This window comes from Capricornis sumatraensis, chromosome 10 (assembly GCF_032405125.1).
Source record: "Capricornis sumatraensis isolate serow.1 chromosome 10, serow.2, whole genome shotgun sequence".
Lineage (NCBI taxonomy): Eukaryota > Metazoa > Chordata > Mammalia > Artiodactyla > Bovidae > Capricornis > Capricornis sumatraensis.
Genome location: NC_091078.1, coordinates 70,205,240 through 70,223,942, shown reverse-complemented (window position 1 = coordinate 70,223,942; position 18,703 = coordinate 70,205,240).

The following is an 18,703-nucleotide window of genomic DNA, read 5'->3' as shown; positions in this document are numbered from 1 at the left end:
TGAATGTTTATATTTCTATTTAATTATGGTTATTATTTCCAACACTATTTTAGTTCTGTGTTTCTAAAGCCAATGCCATCTTTATGAAAATACAGGTAGACATAAATAATGCAGAACATCTAAATTTGTAAGTTGATAAATATTAATGGCCATCAGTAGAATCCATGCTTCTCACCTTCTCAATCAAGGAGAGCTTTATAGATATTCTTGAACATTGTAAGGAATATATACTTCTTGGAAGAATTGAGAAGTTCATTTCGGAAAGTACTTACTGCAGCTACTACTATCATTACCGTTACTAATAACATCAATAATAATTTATTGAGTAGTTCCAGTGCACCAAGGATATTTTAATAGTCATCTCGTCCAGTTGACATTGTACTTTTATTTTCTCTATTTGACTTTCAGTTCACTCAGTTATAGAGGAATCAAATAACCTGCAAGAGTCCAACAGCTAGTGACAGGGCCAAGCTTTGGACACAGATCTATACATACATTTTCTCTTCACCTCCATACCTTATTTCTAGAAGGCAGATTAAAATATAGAATCATCCAGAAAATGAGGAGACTGTGGGAAAAATGTTATCTTAAGCTCTGAGTAGATCTTTTCAACCACAGCTGCTAGGTGATTATTTAGAAATATTTAGAAAGAATTACCCACAATGGATGGCCATGGTTTAAAATAGACCTTATTCTGCCCATGAAGTGTTCATTCAATTTTTTTTTTTCCTAATCAAGAGACTGCCCTCTCAAGAAAAGTTTTTTAATCAAGTTTCTTAATGAGCTGTCATTTTGCTGGATTCTTACTCTGCTTTCAACTTTGTCTACTATATATATTCTTAGCCTGCTTTTGGAGAAGGCAATGGCACCCCACTTCAGTACTCTTGCCTGGAAAATCCCATGGACGGAGGAGCCTGGTAGGCTGCCGTCCATGGGGTCGTGAAGAGTCAGACACGACTGAGCGACTTCACTTTGACTTTTCACTTTCATGCACTGGAGAAGGAAATGGCAACCCACTCCAGTATTCTTGCCTAGAGAATCCCAGGGATGGGGGAGCCTGGTGGGCTGCCGTCTCTGGGGTCACACAGAGTCGGACACGACTGAAGTGACTTAGCAGCAGCAGCAGCAGCAGCCTGCTGTTATTTTTCATAATACTTTTTAGAAAAACAAACTTAAAACCAGGAAAAATATGCATGCAGTACAATTAAAATATCATTAAATATTCGCTGAAGTGTTTTCATTCCATATATTACAAAATTTGAAAAAAGTATATATTTGGTAATACTATCTTTCATTACAAATGGTAACATTTTACATATGTTATATATTAACATATGTTTTACATAAACCATCCATTATTTTAGCATTATATCAAATTTATCAGACCAATAAATTATATGAGTAGTTATGACATTGAGGTTAGAAACCTCTTTCCAATAGATTTCTTGACATAGTTTAACTAATTTTTAGGAAAGTTATTAATAAATCATTCTGAAACTGGTTCTTTTCACTTTCCAACACATTTATCTATGTACTGCTTTTAATTGCTGCTCTACGTGGATTCATAAAGTGCTGAGCATTGTATAACTATTCAGTATTTGAATAGTGTATGATCATACATTCAAGATTAAACATAACTTCAAACTCTTTGAAGGAATATCCCTATTAATATAACTGTCAATAGCTTAGCATAAATTTGAAAATAAAATTTAGTATTTTGGTAAGAAAAAAAAGGAAAAAGAGTAGAGAGAACACAGTATTATGTATCTCTTCTAAAATGCAGTTGATTACTTTATAGTTTACTCAAGTGTTTTCTGATTTGTAAAAAAAAAAAAGTATTATAGCAGTCATCTTTGTTCATTTAAAAATTAAATCCACAAGGAGGAGAAAAGTGAGGAATAAAAATTTCACAAGGGAAAGGAAATGGAAAAGTCATTTATTAAGAAAATAGTACTGGTTACTGCTTTTATTGTGCTTTACACCTGGGAATTTCAAAGCTCTTCACTAAGTGTTAGCACAAAGGACTTTACACATGTTGATTGGCTTAGTTCTTTTCTTCTGGAACAATTAGAGGCTAAAAAGGAATAAAATGTAATAGAAATCATCATTGCAGGGGGCAAAATCACTCTGGGTATATTCTGTGCCAAGCTGTAATCCCCAAAGCAGGGTTTAATTGTGGAATATATATACCAGGTTGGAGCTCCTCAGGGGTCAGCCAAGCAGCAATGATCACCCTAGTAAATCTGATGCTGCAGATGGGAAGAAATGCAATAACCAAGAAAAAAATTCACAGAAAGCACTTAAGGATAACAGATGTATGGGTCTGTTGGGAGCATTACTTCCCACTGTACACTGATTAAATATGAATGTGATAGAGCAAGGTGCTTTAGAGTTGTCCCTTCTGGATTCTCTTTCTGAATATAGGCGCAAGAGAAGCAGCGGGAGGGCTACTTCTCTACCTGAGACCCTTAGCTCCCTCTTCAGAGGCTGGGAGGAAAAGAGGATTTAGATTGGGACTCCGAAGAGAATTTAAAAGTGCCTCCAATTTCCAACTCCTTCCGGGATGGTTGTGAGTAATGGAAAACTGTAGTTTTACAACACCAATAAGTATTAATAAGCCTAAATGCTCCCTGAACAGGAAAAGAAAAAAAAAAAAGAAAGAAACATTGGGGCTTTACAGAGCAGAACTTAGACCAGGTCATTTGGATTACCTATTATATTAATTTAGAAAGTCAACTGACTGATGAAGAAAACTCATGACTAACAAGCAAACCCTGTATGGTAACCAAGGTAGTTTAGGAAAAGGTGTAAAACAGGTTATGGCAGTAATATTTCTGGGACAGTGCTGACAAGAAGCTTATACTTTAAAAGCTTTAACTTCTTATTTTTGGTCAACCATCAGCCATAAAAAAAAGAATGAAATTCTGCCATCTGTGACAACACTGACTGAACTTGAGGGTGTTATGTTAAGTGAAATAAGTCAGAAAGAAAAATACTGTTTGATCTCTTTTGTATTCAGTTCAGTTCAATTGCTCAGTCATGTCCGACTCTCTGCAACCCCATGGACCGCCTCATGTCAGGCTTCCGTGTCCGTCAACAACTCCCCAAGCCTAATCAGACTCATGTCCATCAGTTTGTATGTAAAATTTATAAATAAAAGAATGAGAGAAGAGAGTCAAAGGATACAAACTTACAGTTATAAGATAAATAAGCTCTATGGTTGTAACATACAGCATGAAAACTATAGTTAACCATACTGTGTTGTGTATTTGAGAGTTGCTTTGAGTTCAGTTCAGTCTCTCAGTCATTTCCAACTCTTTGTGACCCTATGGACTGCAGCATGCCAGGCCTCCCTGTCCATCACCAATTCCCAGAGTTTACTCAAACTTATGTCCATCGAGTCAGTGATGCCATCCAACCATCTCATCCTCTGTCTTCCCCTTCTCCTCCGGCCTGCAATCTTTCCCAGCATCACGGTCTTTACAAATGAGTCTGCTCATTGCATCAGGTGGCCAAATTATTGCAGTTTCAACTTCAACATCAGTCCTTCCAATGAACACTTAGGACTGATTTCCATTAGGATGGACTGGTTGGATCTCCTTGCAGCCCAAGGGACTCTCAAGAGTCTTCTCCAACAACCACAGTTCAAAAACATCAATTCTTCAATGCTCAGCTTTCCTTATAGTCCAACTCTCAGATCCATGTATGACTACTGGAAAAACCATAGCCTTGAATAGACAGACCTTTGTTGGCAAAGTCATATCTCTTCTTTTTAATATGATGTCTAGTTTGGTCATAACTTTTCCTCCAAGGAGTAAGCATCTTTTAATTTCAGGGCTGCAGTCACCATCTGAAGTGATTTAGGAGCCCAAAAAAATAAAGTCAGCCACTGTTTCTCCATCTATTTTCTATGAAGTGATGGGACCAGATGCCACGATCTTCGTTTTCTGAATGTTGAGCTTTAAGCCAACTTTTTCACTCTCTTCTTTCACTTTCATCAAGAGGCTCTTTAGTTCTTCTTTACTTTCTGCCATAAGGGTGGTGTCATCTGCATATCTGAGATTATTGATATTTCCCCCAGCAATCTTGATTCCAGTTTGTGCTTCCTCCAGCCCAGCGTTTCTCATGATGTACTCTGTATATGTAAGTTAAATAAGCAAGGTGACAATATACAGCCTTGATGTACTCTTTTTCCTCTTTGGAATCAGTCTGTTGTTACATGTCCAGGTCTAACTGTTTCTTCCTGACCTGCATACAGATTTCTTAGGAGGAAAATGAGGTGGTCTAGTATTCCCATCTCTTTCAGAATTTTCCACAGTTTATTGTGATCCACACAGTCAAAGGCTTTGGTATAATCAACAAAGCAGAGATAGATATTTTTCTGGAACTCTCTTGCATTTTCCATGATCCAGCAGACATTGGCAATTTGCTCTCTGGTTCCTCTGCCTTTTCTAAATCCACCTTGAATATCTGGAAGTTCACAGTTCACTTATTTCTGAAGCCTGGCTTGGAGAATTTTGAGCATTACTTTACTAGCATGTGACATGAGTGCAATTGTGCAGTAGTTTAAGCATTCTTTGGCGTTGCCTTTCTTTGGGATTGGAATGAAAACTGACCTTTACCAGTCCTGTGGCCACTGCTGAGTTTTCCAAATTTGCTGGCATATTGAGTGCAGGACTGTCACAGAATCATCTTTTAGGATTTGAAATAGCTCAACTGGAATCCCTTCACATCCACCAGCTTTATTTGTAGTGATGCTTCCTAAGGCCCACTTGACCTCTCATTCCAGGATGTCTGGCTCTAGGTTAGTGATCACACCATCGTGATTATCTGGGTCGTGAAGATCTTTTTTGTATAGTTCTTCTGTGTATTCTTGCCACCTCTTCTTAACATCTTCTGCTTCTGCTCGTCTTCACCACAAGAAATAATTACAAGTAATCAAGGTGATGTATGTTAATTAAACATGATGTGATAACCATTTTAATACATATACATATATTAAATCATTGTGCTGTATACCATAAATGAATACAACACAATATGGTTATTTTATCTCAATAAATCTCAGAAAGGGACATTTTGAAACCTTGAAATTGACTGTTTTTATTATCTGTCTCCACTTAACTCCTTCCTGAAGCATCTTCCATTCCCTTTATTTACATGTGTGGCATCTTCTCTGATTTAGAATAGGATCTTCTATATCCTTGATAGTTACTTACCATCGTTTTCTTTTGTATCAGTTGCCAGAATGTAACCACATTATGCTTTAATGAAAAATGGTTACAGTTTTTCGAATGGTAAAGTTGATTGCAGTAACCTCAGATTTCCTGACTTTCATCCTTGTTCCTCTAGTCTGTTCGTGGTCTAGCTGTCCCAGTTACTTTTCTAAATAATGTCCTACTATGTCCTTTCTCTACTCAAAACTTTTCCTTGGCATGTCATTTCATTCAGTGTCAAAATCACCTTTCACAAAGTGTCATTTGATCAGGCCTCCAAACTCAGGGTTATGAGTATTATGGAACTCCCTTCTTATAATCTTATAATCCCTGGGTTGGGAAGATCCCTTGGAGAAGGGAATGGCTACCCACTCCAATATTCTTGCCTGGAGAATTCCATTGACAGAGGAACCTGGTGAGTCACAGTCCATGGGATTGCATAGAGTCAAAAATGACTGAGCATCTAAAATTTTCACTTTCTCATTATAAATTTATCAAGACAGAATTTATTAAATATCTTTTCATTGTTCCTATTTCTGACAATAAAGGATCCAAATGGTCAGAAAATCATGCCAAGTAGTTGTGTGTGTGTGTGTGTGTGTGTGTGTGTGTGTGTGTGTGTGTGTGTTTTACTTTTCTTAATGATTAAGATACTTTACTTGGTCATCTCATCATCACTTCTCTGTCAGCATGTACACTGCTAGGAACAGTGCCTGCCCATTGTGTGACCAGACTGTGTGAAAGTTTTCTCAGGTAAAAACCAGACTTGATTATCCCTTAATCTTTTTTTCTTCCCATTTTGTAACAGTTAATTTCCCCTTAAATCTTGCGGATTTGAATCTTTTACCTACTTCTGTTCTCCTCCTCTTAGTTTAGCTTCCTGCCACTCACCTGTTTTTTTATGTCACTCCCATATTGTATTCCCATCCCCAGTTTCATTCCCTGTCAGTCCAATCACTACACTATCATGGAAGTTATCTTAGCAAATAGCAAGTCTGGACATGTATTTATCTATAAATCAGATGTCTCACTGTGACATACATTTATTCTCAAAGCCCAGCTTTTCTTTACTGTTCCCTCAAATTCCCCTTTTCCTACATCACAGTCTGTCATTCCCAGATAAATTTCTGATGCAAAGTTGTGTTTGGGACATTGTGTAGGCTTTTCTTTGACTCAAAAGCCTTCCTCTTGTTCATCTCCAAAAAACACCTCAAATATGATGTGTTATCTTGTCATCCTTATTCTGATCAGCAAGCACAGTTCTTTCCTTCCTTCACTATATTTACTTCCCTGTACACTTTTCTCACACCTTATGTCTAGCATTTCTCTATGCAGAACATAGCATACATAGAAATATATTTAGATACACACCTATATACATAGCTCTATCACTAACTCTAATCTGTCTGTATATAGTCAATCTTCATTATTCATGGATTTCATATTTGTGAGTTCACCTATGTACTAAAATTGATTTCATCCCCTAATCAATATACTCACTGTACCTACTAGGTTATTAGCAGACATGGACAGCGGTGAGAAATTTTTGAATCATCCAATATACATGTTCCCAGCAGAGAACATGCATAAAAGGTAGCAGTCTGCCTTCTTTTTTCAGGTCTCATACTGTAAACAAGTATCCTTTTCAGACAATATTCAGTACCCTACTTTCACTTTATTGTGATTTTTTTTCTTGGTGATTTCACTGTTTAAAATGGGCCCCAAGTGTACGCTCAAGTGCTGACTAGTGTTCCCAAGCCCAAGAAAGCTGTGCCGTGCCTTACAGAGAAAACATGAGAGTTAGACAACCTTTGTTCTGGCATCAGCAATAGTGCCATTGGCCATGAGTTATATGTTAATGAATAAATGCTATTTATTAAGTAAGATTTAATAATCAAGTATATTTAATCAGGTATGTATAAAACAAGGTTATGTGTTGATTATCTGATGAACATGTTGTGGCCTTAGGCTTCTAAGAACCTAACCCTGAAGTTCTCCTAATACCAAGGTGCATGTTTACATGTGTGTTCAGCCATATCCGATTCTTTGTGACCCCATGGATTGTAGCCTGCCAGGGTCCTCTGTCCATTTAATTTTATAGACAAGAATACTGGAGTGGGTTTCCATTTCCTACTCCAGGGGATTTTCCTGACTCAAGGATCAAACCCACACCTCTTGCATCTCCTGCACTGGTAGATGAATTCTTTACTGCTGAACCACCTGGGAAGCAAGGCCAAGGTTCAGTATTCACTAATTCATGATTTGCAGAGATTTTATACAACATAATTGCAGTGAATAACAAGAATCCATGGTATGTAGACATATATCTTTTGAGATCCATTTTTTCTCATTCTTCCTTGTATCTTAAGAATTTAGCACATAGCTTGATACACAACAGGGATCAGATCAATATGTAAGAATTAAATGAACAAAGACAAATGAGATGAGAAATATTTCCCTGGTATATTTAAGCAAAAGTCATGTTTACTAGAAGATACTTAACAGCTCAAGGCAAAACTAGGAAGATTCAAAATGAGGCATGGAAAACAAGCAGGAGAAAATGGAGCAGAGGGAACCTGACATTGTCCATGAAAGAGCCCCAGAAGCAGCCCAGTGCAGACATCATGTTACCAACCACTTTTGACTAGAATGCTCAGAGCTTGTACCACTTCCATCACCAGAATGTAATGCCGCCACTAGATCCCTCCTCTGCCATCCCCTAGAAATGTGGCTTGCCAGAATCTCTTTTGTTTCACTGTGAAGTATAGATAACAAAATGGGTGTGGTTGTATGAGCAGGGCCACATGCCCATTTGTTGTTCAGTCATTCAATTGTGTGAGACCCATGAACTGCAGCTCTCCAGGCTTCCCTGTCCTTCACTGTCTCCTGGAGCTTGCTCAGACTCACATCCATTGAGTTGGTGATGCCATCCAACCATCTCATCCTCTGTTATCCCCTTCACCTCCTGCCTTCAATCTTTCCCAGCATCAGGGTCTTTTCCATTGCCCATAACTAGTGTTTAAATATGGCTAAGAAACAGAAGCCTAGAGGTCATCCCACTTGGCCAAGGTGACAGAGTTAGTAGGCCTGGAGCCAAGATTTGACTTCAAATTGCTGACCGCAATGTTTTGAAACATTTCATCATGTTGTGATCAAGAAATCATAGTGAAACCATTCTTGGTAACTTTGTGAATATCATACACTCATTTTATGCAGTCAGTTTAGTACAAAAAACAACTAAATTAAAATACAATGCATTTATCACCTTGTTGAGTATAGGGATCTTACAGCTGCAAAGGATTTAATTAAAAGTTGATGATTTAATAGGCAACTTCCGTCTATTGTTTACTCTAGAGGGTGAAATTCAATTTAAAACTGGATTCCAAATTTCATTTTGGAACAACATCCTTGTCATTGCAGGCAGAAAATGTCTCAAAGGAGGCAGGCATCTCCCTGAATAGGGAATACTGAGTCAGACAGCCAAGACCAGCTAAAAAGTTAAACGACAAAGACATTATATAGTTTGGTTCTATGAAGGGCTAGGCATTCAGCTGTAGATATTTAATTGCATATTTTTCACACAGTGGTCCCATGCCAAATGTTCTTTATATGTATGTTTCTTTGACATATGAATATATGTTTATGCATATATATGTTTCTTTGATAGGATCTAATTTATATTCATGATGTAAAATAATTTTATTTATATGTAATGCATTGAAACACTGGTTAATAAATATTGCAAAGCTAAACCCTTTGTAATATTTTGTTGTTGTTCATTACAGGTTGAGAGTGAGAAGGAAAAACTGGTTTATTATTTAGGGTTAAAAATCTCAAAAGAACATGAGGTTAAGACTTTGAATAGATGTCAGAGTGGTCTTTCCCTTGAGGATGCTGTTATTTCAGTTCAGTTCAGTTCAGTCACTTAGTCATGTCTGACTCTTTGTGACCCCATGAACTGCAGCACACCAGGCGCCCCTGTCCATCACCAATCCGCGGAGTCCACCCAAACCCATGTCCACTGAGTCGATGATGCCATTCAACCATCTCATCCTCTGTTGTCTCCTTCTCCTCCTGACCTCAATCTTTCCCAGCATCAGGGTCTTTTCAAATGAGTCAGCTCTCCTCATCAGGTGGCCAAAGTATTGGAGTTTCAACTTCAACATCAGTCCTTCCAGTGAACACCCAGGACTGATCTCCTTTAGGATGGACTGGTTGGATCTCTTTCAGTCCAAAGGCTTCTCAAGAGTCGTCTCCAATGCCACAGTTCAAAAGCATGAATTCTTCAACGCTCAGCTTTCTTTATAGTCCAACTCTCACATCCATACATGGCTACTGGGGAAACCATAGCCTTGACTAGACAGACCTTTGTTGACAAAGTAATGTCTCTGCTTTTTAATATGCTCTCTAGGTGAACTTTCCTTCCAAGGAGTAAGTGTCTTATAATTTCATGGCTGCAATCACCATCTGCAGTGATTTTGGAGCCTCCCAAAATAAAGTCAGCCACTGTTTCCACTGTTTCTCCATCTATTTCCCATGAAGTGATGGGACTGGATGCCATGATCTTAGTTATTTCACTTAGCATTACCTATATCATGTTGCAAATGCCCTCTGATTTTAGACTGATGGTCTGACAGGCACTGGTCCACATTCTTAAAATTAATATTCTAGCTCCCTGATCTGATAGAAACGAGAGACAGTAGCTATTCCCAGTAGGTGATTTTGAATCTCCTTTCTTATGAATATTCTTAAATGATAGAAGGTATCAGTTTATGAACATAAAGTTGTTAAAATAAACTTCCTTCATAAGGAAAAGGTCACGTTAGATGAACCAAATTCATATCAATGTTTTGTTTGCAGATGTATGTTTACATGCACAGTTACATTCCTCAATATATCGAGAGTACTGACTGTCGATATTTTAAAATTAAGATTTTGTTTTCCTTGTAATTCAATTTTGGCAAGTATTAAAAGTGATAGAAAAAAAAAACCTTTGATTTTCTACAATCCTGAAGCATAATTCTTTGTATTATATCCAGAGAAATGTATGTATTATATTAGAGACAAAAGATGAAAATGTCTTTTATAAAGAAGCCAACCAGATTGTCCTGTTAGGACATGCTGATATCTGGAGGCTGAACAGTCATTCACAACAGTTGTGATTTGCCTGTGCTGACAGGCACCTACCACAGAAGTTGTTCTGTGGACTAGATCATTGCTGGCAATTCTGAAAATCATGTTGTCTTTCTATTAAGATTTCTGATTTCCAAATTCCCATCATTAGAGCTAACATTTTTAAATGTCTCCAAATATAGTGGTGCTGCATGTGTGAAATCATAGAGTAGGAAAGAGCTTTGTGATGTCATCACTGAATTGAGTTTAAATTGGCCTGGCATTGTTCTTAAACTGTGGTTATTTCAAGTATACAGGTCTAAAATTTGAGTTTGAGACATGAGTCTCAAGACTTCCCATTGTGAACACTGGATACATCTCAAAATAACTGAGGTGACCTTTCAAAACAGCCAATTTTGCTCTCTTTTATTACAAAAAAGAAAAAGCTTTTACTCTTGCAGAATGAACATTAATGAAACAATAGCTATAAAAAGTCCAGAAAGATCATATAAAAATGAATCAAAAAGAAATGATATAAATGAACTTATTTGCAGAACAGAAACAGACTCACAGACTTATGATTGCCAAAGAGAGAAAAGAATGGGAGGAAGGATGGTTAGGGAGTTTGAGATGGACAGGTAAACACTGCTATCTTTAAAATGGATAACCAACAAGGACCTACTGTATAGCACAGGGAACTCTGCTCAACATTGTGTGGCAGCCTGGATCAGAGAGTTTGGGGGATAATGGATACATGTATAATTATGACTGAATTCCTCTGCTGTTCAACTGAAACTATCACAACACTATTAATCAGTATAGTCCAACACCAAGTGAAAAAAAAAATTTTTTTTTTAAGGGATGTAAGATGATCAGTTAGGCAAAAAAAATCCAAGTTTAGAACTTGCTTCTGCCACTTGAAAGTTGTGGATTTGAGCAAAAGATGTCAAAGTTTATTTCCTCTGTTAATATATGCATTGTGAATTTTAGACATTCATATTTAGTGAACAATTGCTATACTGGGGGTATGCAGAGTGAATTGTAGGCATTTTCTTATTTGTTCAAGAATAAGAGTAAATGGAGGAGGTAGCACTGCTTTTCTCATTGTTTAGATGAAGAAAAAGGTTTAGCGGATTAACAGAGCAGTAAAACATGAAAAGCCTAGTATAGTTATTGGTTCGTAGTAGATGTTCAGTAAATAATAATTTCAAAGACTAACTTCCATTTTTCCATTCCTTAAAATTCTTCTTAACCTGTTCATAAAGATGTCATTCAGTCTGGGTTTTCTGAAACTATTACCGCTTTCACAATTAGCTGACCTGTGCTTGTGGATCTGACAACTTCAGTTACTTCCAATTCCAAAATGCCAGATAAAAGTTGCTAGCACATGTTCTCCTCTAGAAGTTTTATAGTTTCTGGAGAACATAGGCAAAACACTCTCAGACATAAATCACAGCAGGATCCTCTATGATCCACCTCCCAGAATTCTGGAAATAAAAGCAAAAATAAACAAATGGGATCTAATTAAAATTAAAAGCTTCTGCACAACAAAGGAAACTATAAGCAAGGTGAAAAGACAGCCTTTTGAGTGGGAGAAAATAATAGCAAATGAAGCAACTGACAAACAACTAATCTCAAAAATATACAAGCAACTTATGCAGCTCAATTCCAGAAAAATAAACGACCCAATCAAAAAATGGGCCAAAGAACTAAATAGACATTTCTCCAAAGAAGACATACGGATGGCTAACAAACACATGAAAAGATGCTCAACATCACTCATTATCAGAGAAATGAAAATCAAAACCACAATGAGGTACCACTTCACACCAGTCAGAATGGCTGCGATCCAAAAATCTGCAAGCAATAAATGCTGGAGAGGGTGTGGAGAAAAGGGAACCCTCCTACACTGTTGGTGGGAATGCAAACTAGTACAGCCACTATGGAGAACAGTGTGGAGATTCCTTAAAAAATTGCAAATAGAACTACCTTATGACCCAGCAATCCCACTGCTGGGCATACACACCGAGGAAACCAGAATTGAAAGAGACACATGTACCCCAATGTTCATCGCAGCCCTGTTTATAATAGCCAGGACATGGAAACAACCTAGATGTCCATCAGCAGATGAATGGATAAGAAAGCTTTGGTACATGTACACAATGGAGTATTACTCAGCCGTTAAAAAGAATTCATTTGAATCAGTTCTGATGAGATGGATGAAACTGGAGCCGATTATACAGAGTGAAGTAAGCCAGAAAGAAAAACACCAATACAGTATACTAACACATATATATGGAATTTAGAAAGATGGCAATGATGACCCTGTATGCAAGACAGGAAAAAAGACACAGCTGTGTATAACGGACTTTTGGACTCAGAGGGAGAGGGAGAGGGTGGGATGATTTTGGAGAATGGCATTCTATCATGTATACTATCATGTAAGAATTGAATCGCCAGTCTATGTCTGACGCAGGATACAGCATGCTTGGGGTTGGTGCATGGGGATGACCCAGAGAGATGTTATGGGGAGCGAGGTGGGAGGGGGGTTCATGTTTGGGAACACATGTAAGAATTAAAGATTTTAAAATTAAAAAAAAAAAGTTGCTAGCACATTTATTTATCTCAAAAATATTATTCATCATCTACAGTTTGCTATGTAAGGGAAACTGAGTAGAGCAAAAGTTAGATGAGTCCTTTGCTCTCACAGAACTTAATTTTAAGAGAAAACAGAAAACAAGCCAAAGAAATGAGTATTAAGTAAAATATGCCAGGCCAAATAATAGTAATGGGGACAGTGGTACTTATAAAGTAAGCAAGGAAGACCTCCCCAAGGGAGTATATTAGTTTTCTAGGCATGTATAACAAAGTAGCACAAACTAAATGGCATAAACATCAGGAATTTATGTTCTCACACTTGTGGAAGCTAGCTGTCCAAGATAAAGGCGTCAGAATGGTTGGTTTCTTCTGAGTACAGTGATAGAGATTCTCTTCTATGCTTCAGTTCTAGCTTCTGGGAGTATTATCTATTACTTGGCATCTAGAGGATAATCTCCTTTTATATTGTCTTCCCTCCATGCTTATATGAATGTTCAAATTTTCCCTTTTTATTCGAATACAGCCATACTGTATTAAAATGTGCCCTTGTGACCAGATTTTAACTTAATAATCAGCTTCTGCAGCTTTGCTAAGTTGTGGTTGGCTCTTTAGGAGCCCAGGGATTATAGCCCACTAGTCTCCCCTGTCCATATCATTTCCCAAGCAAGAATACTGGAGTACGTTGCCATTTCCTTCTCCAGGGCATATTACTGACCCAGGATCAAACCCCGGGTCTCCTGTGTCTCCTATTTGGCAGGCAGACTATTTACCACTGAGCCACCTGGGAAGGCCCAATAATCAGCAAAGACTCAATTTTCATAGAAGGTCACACTCACAACTACTGGTGTTTAGGACTTCAACTGCCCATCACAATAGGGCATGGGGTTTAAAGTATGTTCAGTTCAGTTCAGTCACTCAGTCGCGTCCGACTCTTTGCAACCCCGTGGACTCCAGCATGCCAGGCTTCCCTGTCCATCATCAACTCCCAGAGTCATCACCAACTCCTGGAGTTTACTCAAACACATGTCCATTGAGTTGGTGATGCCATTCAATCATCTCATCCTCTGTCATCTTCTCCTCCTGCCTTCAATCTTTCCCAGCCTCAGGGTCTTTTCAAATGAGTCAGTTCTTCACATCAGGTGGTCAAAGTATTGGACTTTCAGCTTCAGCATCACTCCTTCCAATGAACACTTAGGACTGATCTCCTTTAGGATGGACTGGTTGGATCTCCTTGCAGTCCAAGGGACTCTCAAGAGTCTTCTCCAACACCACAGTTCAATAGCATCAATTCTTTAGCACTCCGCTTTTTTAATAGTCTGACTCACATCCATACATGACTACTGGAAAAACCATAGCTTTGACTAGATGGACCTATGTGCTGAACTATGAATGCCTGAACAGAGGGAAGCTTGTCAGATAGAGAAGGAACAAGCGGGGAATTACAAGTATTCACCAACAGCCTGTACTGAAATGTTCTCAGGATATCCATAATAATACAAATTGGAAATTTTTCAAATGCCCTAAACAGAGGAATAGACAGTGGGATAGTCAGGCAGTGGAAAACCAAACAGCAGACATTGTCAAACTACAGACCATGGACAAATATATCCCACTGCCTGTTTTTGTAAATACCTTTTTTACACGCTATCCACTCCTGCTAAACACCAATGACAGTTGACCATGTATGTATACAGACATAATCTCATACAAAAAAAAAATCAGAAGACTAGACTATGCATGAAGCCTTCTATATAAAATAAATCATCTGAATTGGTGGTAATCACGCTGGTAATTATCATTGCTGGGTTGTAGTGACTGGAGAGGAAATAATGGTAAAGGAGGAGGGAGAGTTTTGGGATACCTGTAATGAATGCTTTGGTTTTTTTTTGTTTTTCATTTTGTTTTACCCAGGTACTGGTTGCATGAGTGGGTTCAGTTTCAGTCTGTGAAAGTTTATGAAGGCTTTACACTTATACTCAAGTTTCTGTCTTTGTGTGTACTTGAAAGTTTTCAAAATGAATCCATCCTAAAATAAGCAAATAAGATTGCAAACTTTGCATATTTCTAGAACAAAATACGACGAGTTAGGCTGGCCAGCTTATTTCAACATGCAGATATTATAAACAAATACCATCTTTTGTCAGGTTAGAGACAAAATGACAAAATGAAACTTTAATTTGAGTAATTTCTTTCCTCTGTTGTTACTGTTCAGTTGCTAAGTCTTCTCCAACTCTTTGCAACCCCATCCCAAGCTTCCCTGTTCTTTCTGGTTCACCATCTCCCAGAGTTTGCTCAGACTCTCATCCATTGAGTTAGTGATGCTGTCCAACCTTCTCATCCTCTCTCACCTCCTTCTCTTCCTGCCCTCAGTCTTCTTAAGCACCAAAGTCTTTTCCAATTAGTTGGCTCTTCATGTCAGGTGGCCAAAGTAGTGGAGCTTCAGCATCTGTTCTTCCAGTGAATATTCAGGGTTGACTTCCTTTAGGATTGACAGACTTGATTTCCTTGCTGTCCAGGGGATTCTCAAGAGTTTCTCCAGCACCACAGTCTGAAAGCATCTATTTTTTGGTGCTCAGCCTTCTTTATGGTCCAGCTCTCACACCCATACACATCTACTGGAAAAACCACAGCTTTGACTATATGATATGGACCTTTGTCAGCAAAAGTGATATCTGATTTTTAATGCCTCTACTTTCCTCTATTAAAGACTAAAAAAAGAACTTTCTGCCATGATGGGTGTGTTCTGTTCTGCATTACCCATTTCAGTAGCCGCCAGTCATACATGTCTGTTGAGCACCTGAAATGTTGTCTGAGTGTCTGAGCAAAATAATTTTTATTTTAATCAGTTTAATTTTACCTAATTCAAATGTAATTTGTTTAATTTAGCCACATGTGGATAGTGGCTACCTTGCAGGAGGGCACATCTCTCTCTATTATATGACACAACTCTATATCCTCAGCATTCTTCTTCTCCACCCAGCTCTACCCCCATATCCTTACCAGGTTCATATTTTATTGCACCCAGAAAAACTAAAATCTCAATTTCCTTCTTAGTACAAATGAGTGTGCATCTAATGCTTTTAAGAAGGCTAAAATTGCTTTCCTTATTTGAGTAAGTTGGTAATGTATAAACTGAAAGGCTGTAAAGAGCATAGATTTAAGGTTTCTGCAGGTTTATTAGCTAAAACACTTGACTTTGAGATTGTCTTACCTATTATGACTTTATAAAGCTTTTTAATAGAATGTTGTCTTAATGTTGTGTACCTGAAAAGATATAGGAAGTAGAAAAAATTGCTTTCTGAATCAGCTGTGCCCCCAATTCTATCAGTATTAATTTCTCTCTGGTGCTGAGAAAATAGCAGACATTGTATATTGAAAATAAAGTTATGGTGCTCCAAAAGGGGAAATCAATCAAAAATTCTAAGCTTTAAGTGGGTAATATACCTTAAACTCACCTTTCAGGGACTTTTTTTTTTTTAATGACATTTTTAGATGTTTCATATTTTTGAAGCACATATAATAACTATAAAACAGTTCATTCAAGCATCGTTTCTAATATGGACACAAACACATTTATAAAAGCAAGGAAACAGCTATTCAAATTTAGAAGAGATATAATAATTATATTACTATGAGGGTTTACTACTTACTTTGAATTTATCAATGTAAAGATACATTACTGATTTGCTAGAGATCTTAAATCAATAGATAAGCTTTAGAATAATCTAGGAAATGATCATTTACCTGATACCTAAACAAACAAAAAAATCAAATGAAATCACCTTTGGAATATCATCTTTTGTTTGTCAGGTTAAAGACAAAATGACAATCCTTCCAAAAAAAAAAAGAGAGAGAAACGCTAATAATCACCATGAATATATCTAAACAAGGAGCTCTTGACTGAGTTATGGTTCTTCACAGATTCTGGGCTTCTCTGGTGGCTCAGATGGTAAAGAATCTGCTTGCAATGCAGCAGACCTGGGTTTGATTCCTGGGTCACGAAGATCCCCTGGAGAAGGGAATGGCTACTCACTCCAGTATTTTTGCCTGGAGAATTCTATGGAGAGAGGAGCCTGGTGGGCTACAGTCCATGGGGTCTCAAAGAGTAGGACACGACTGAGTGACAAACACATAGACTTTGAAAGTGTACAATTATACATAGTAATCAATTTGGTCATTCTTTTTCTGGTATTCTGCAATATTTAAATGCTCTCTTTAAAAGAGGAGGATTAAAAATACTGCAGTATAAATGCTCAGCTATAGATGTATTTTACTGTGTTTATGTTTTTAAAAATCAGTCAATTCTTAATGTGGTGCTCATTATAGCTAAGAACGGTGAGTTATGTTGAATTAAGTAACCATATCTTGACCATTATGTCCTAGGGAAATGTAGTGGGGATTGTGTCTGTGTGTTCAGTCAGGGATCCCACATGTTTATCTGTAGTTTTATGTGAATAGTGGTTACACTCTGTATTTTTAGGTGAGGCAGGGGAAAAAATGATGAATGATCTGTATCCAGAAATTCTGATAATGCTTGCGGTCTATTGATGGCAAAGGGCCTCCAGATGAATGGAAGCATTTTGTAGCATCATCTTCTAATTCTCTCCCTGCATTTTCCAGCACACTTACATAGAATAGACTGAATGCAATTGAACCACATTTTATAATCCATTAGTGTTGAAAATGGGTTAGTGAGGTCCTTCATTTTTTTTCTGGTGTGACCAAATAGCTATTATGAACTATTTAAGGAATGCTGGTGAATATCTTGGAGCAATAAGACATGCCAAGTATGTATCAGAATCTAGGGCTGCTAAGAGTGTGAATATGTTGCTAAGCCAAATACAAATCTGAGTTTTGGTGGGGGGTGGGGGTAGAGTTGTTTGTTTTTTACTTTTTCTGTATTTTTCTAGTGCCATCAAAGAACACACACAGTGATTCTGTATAAAATGGTGATTCCCAGTTTACTCCTGTAAAAGGATGTGTCAATAAAATGACAAATTCTAACATACATATATATATATATATATATATAAAAATATATATTCACACTATATTCACACTATTGTTATATAATTCACTTACTTTTTATTTTAGCATTTAAAGAGGAGTGTGAAAAAGTTGGCTTAAAGCTCAACATTCAGAAAACAAAGATCATGGCATCCGGTCCCATCACTTCATGGGAAATAGATGGGGAAACAGTGGAAACAGTGTCAGACTTTATTTGGGGGGGTCCAAAATCACTGCAGATGGTGATTGCAGCCATGAAATTAAAAGACACTTACTCCTTGGAAGAAAAGTGATGACCAACCTAGATAGTATATTCAAAAGCAGAGACATTGCCGACTAAGGTCAGTCTAGTCAAGGCTATGGTGTTTCCAGTAATCATGTATGGATGTGAGAGTTGGACTGTGAAGAAGGCTGAGCACTGAAGAATTGATGCTTTTGAACTGTGGTGTTGGAGAAGACTCTTGAGAGTCCCTTGGATTGCAAGGGGATCCAACCAGTCCATTCTGAAGGAGATCAGCCCTGGGATTTCTTTGGAAGGAATGATGCTAAAGCTGAAACTCCAGTACTTTGGCCACCTCATGTGAAGAGTTGACTCATTGGAAAAGACTCTGATGCTGGGAGGGATTGGGGGCAGGAGGAGAAGGGGACGACCAAGGATGAGATGGCTGGACGGCATCACGGACTCAATGGACATGAGTCTGAGTGAACTCCAGGAGATGGTGATGAACATGGTGGCCTGGCGTGCTGTGATTCATGGGGTCAGAAAGAGT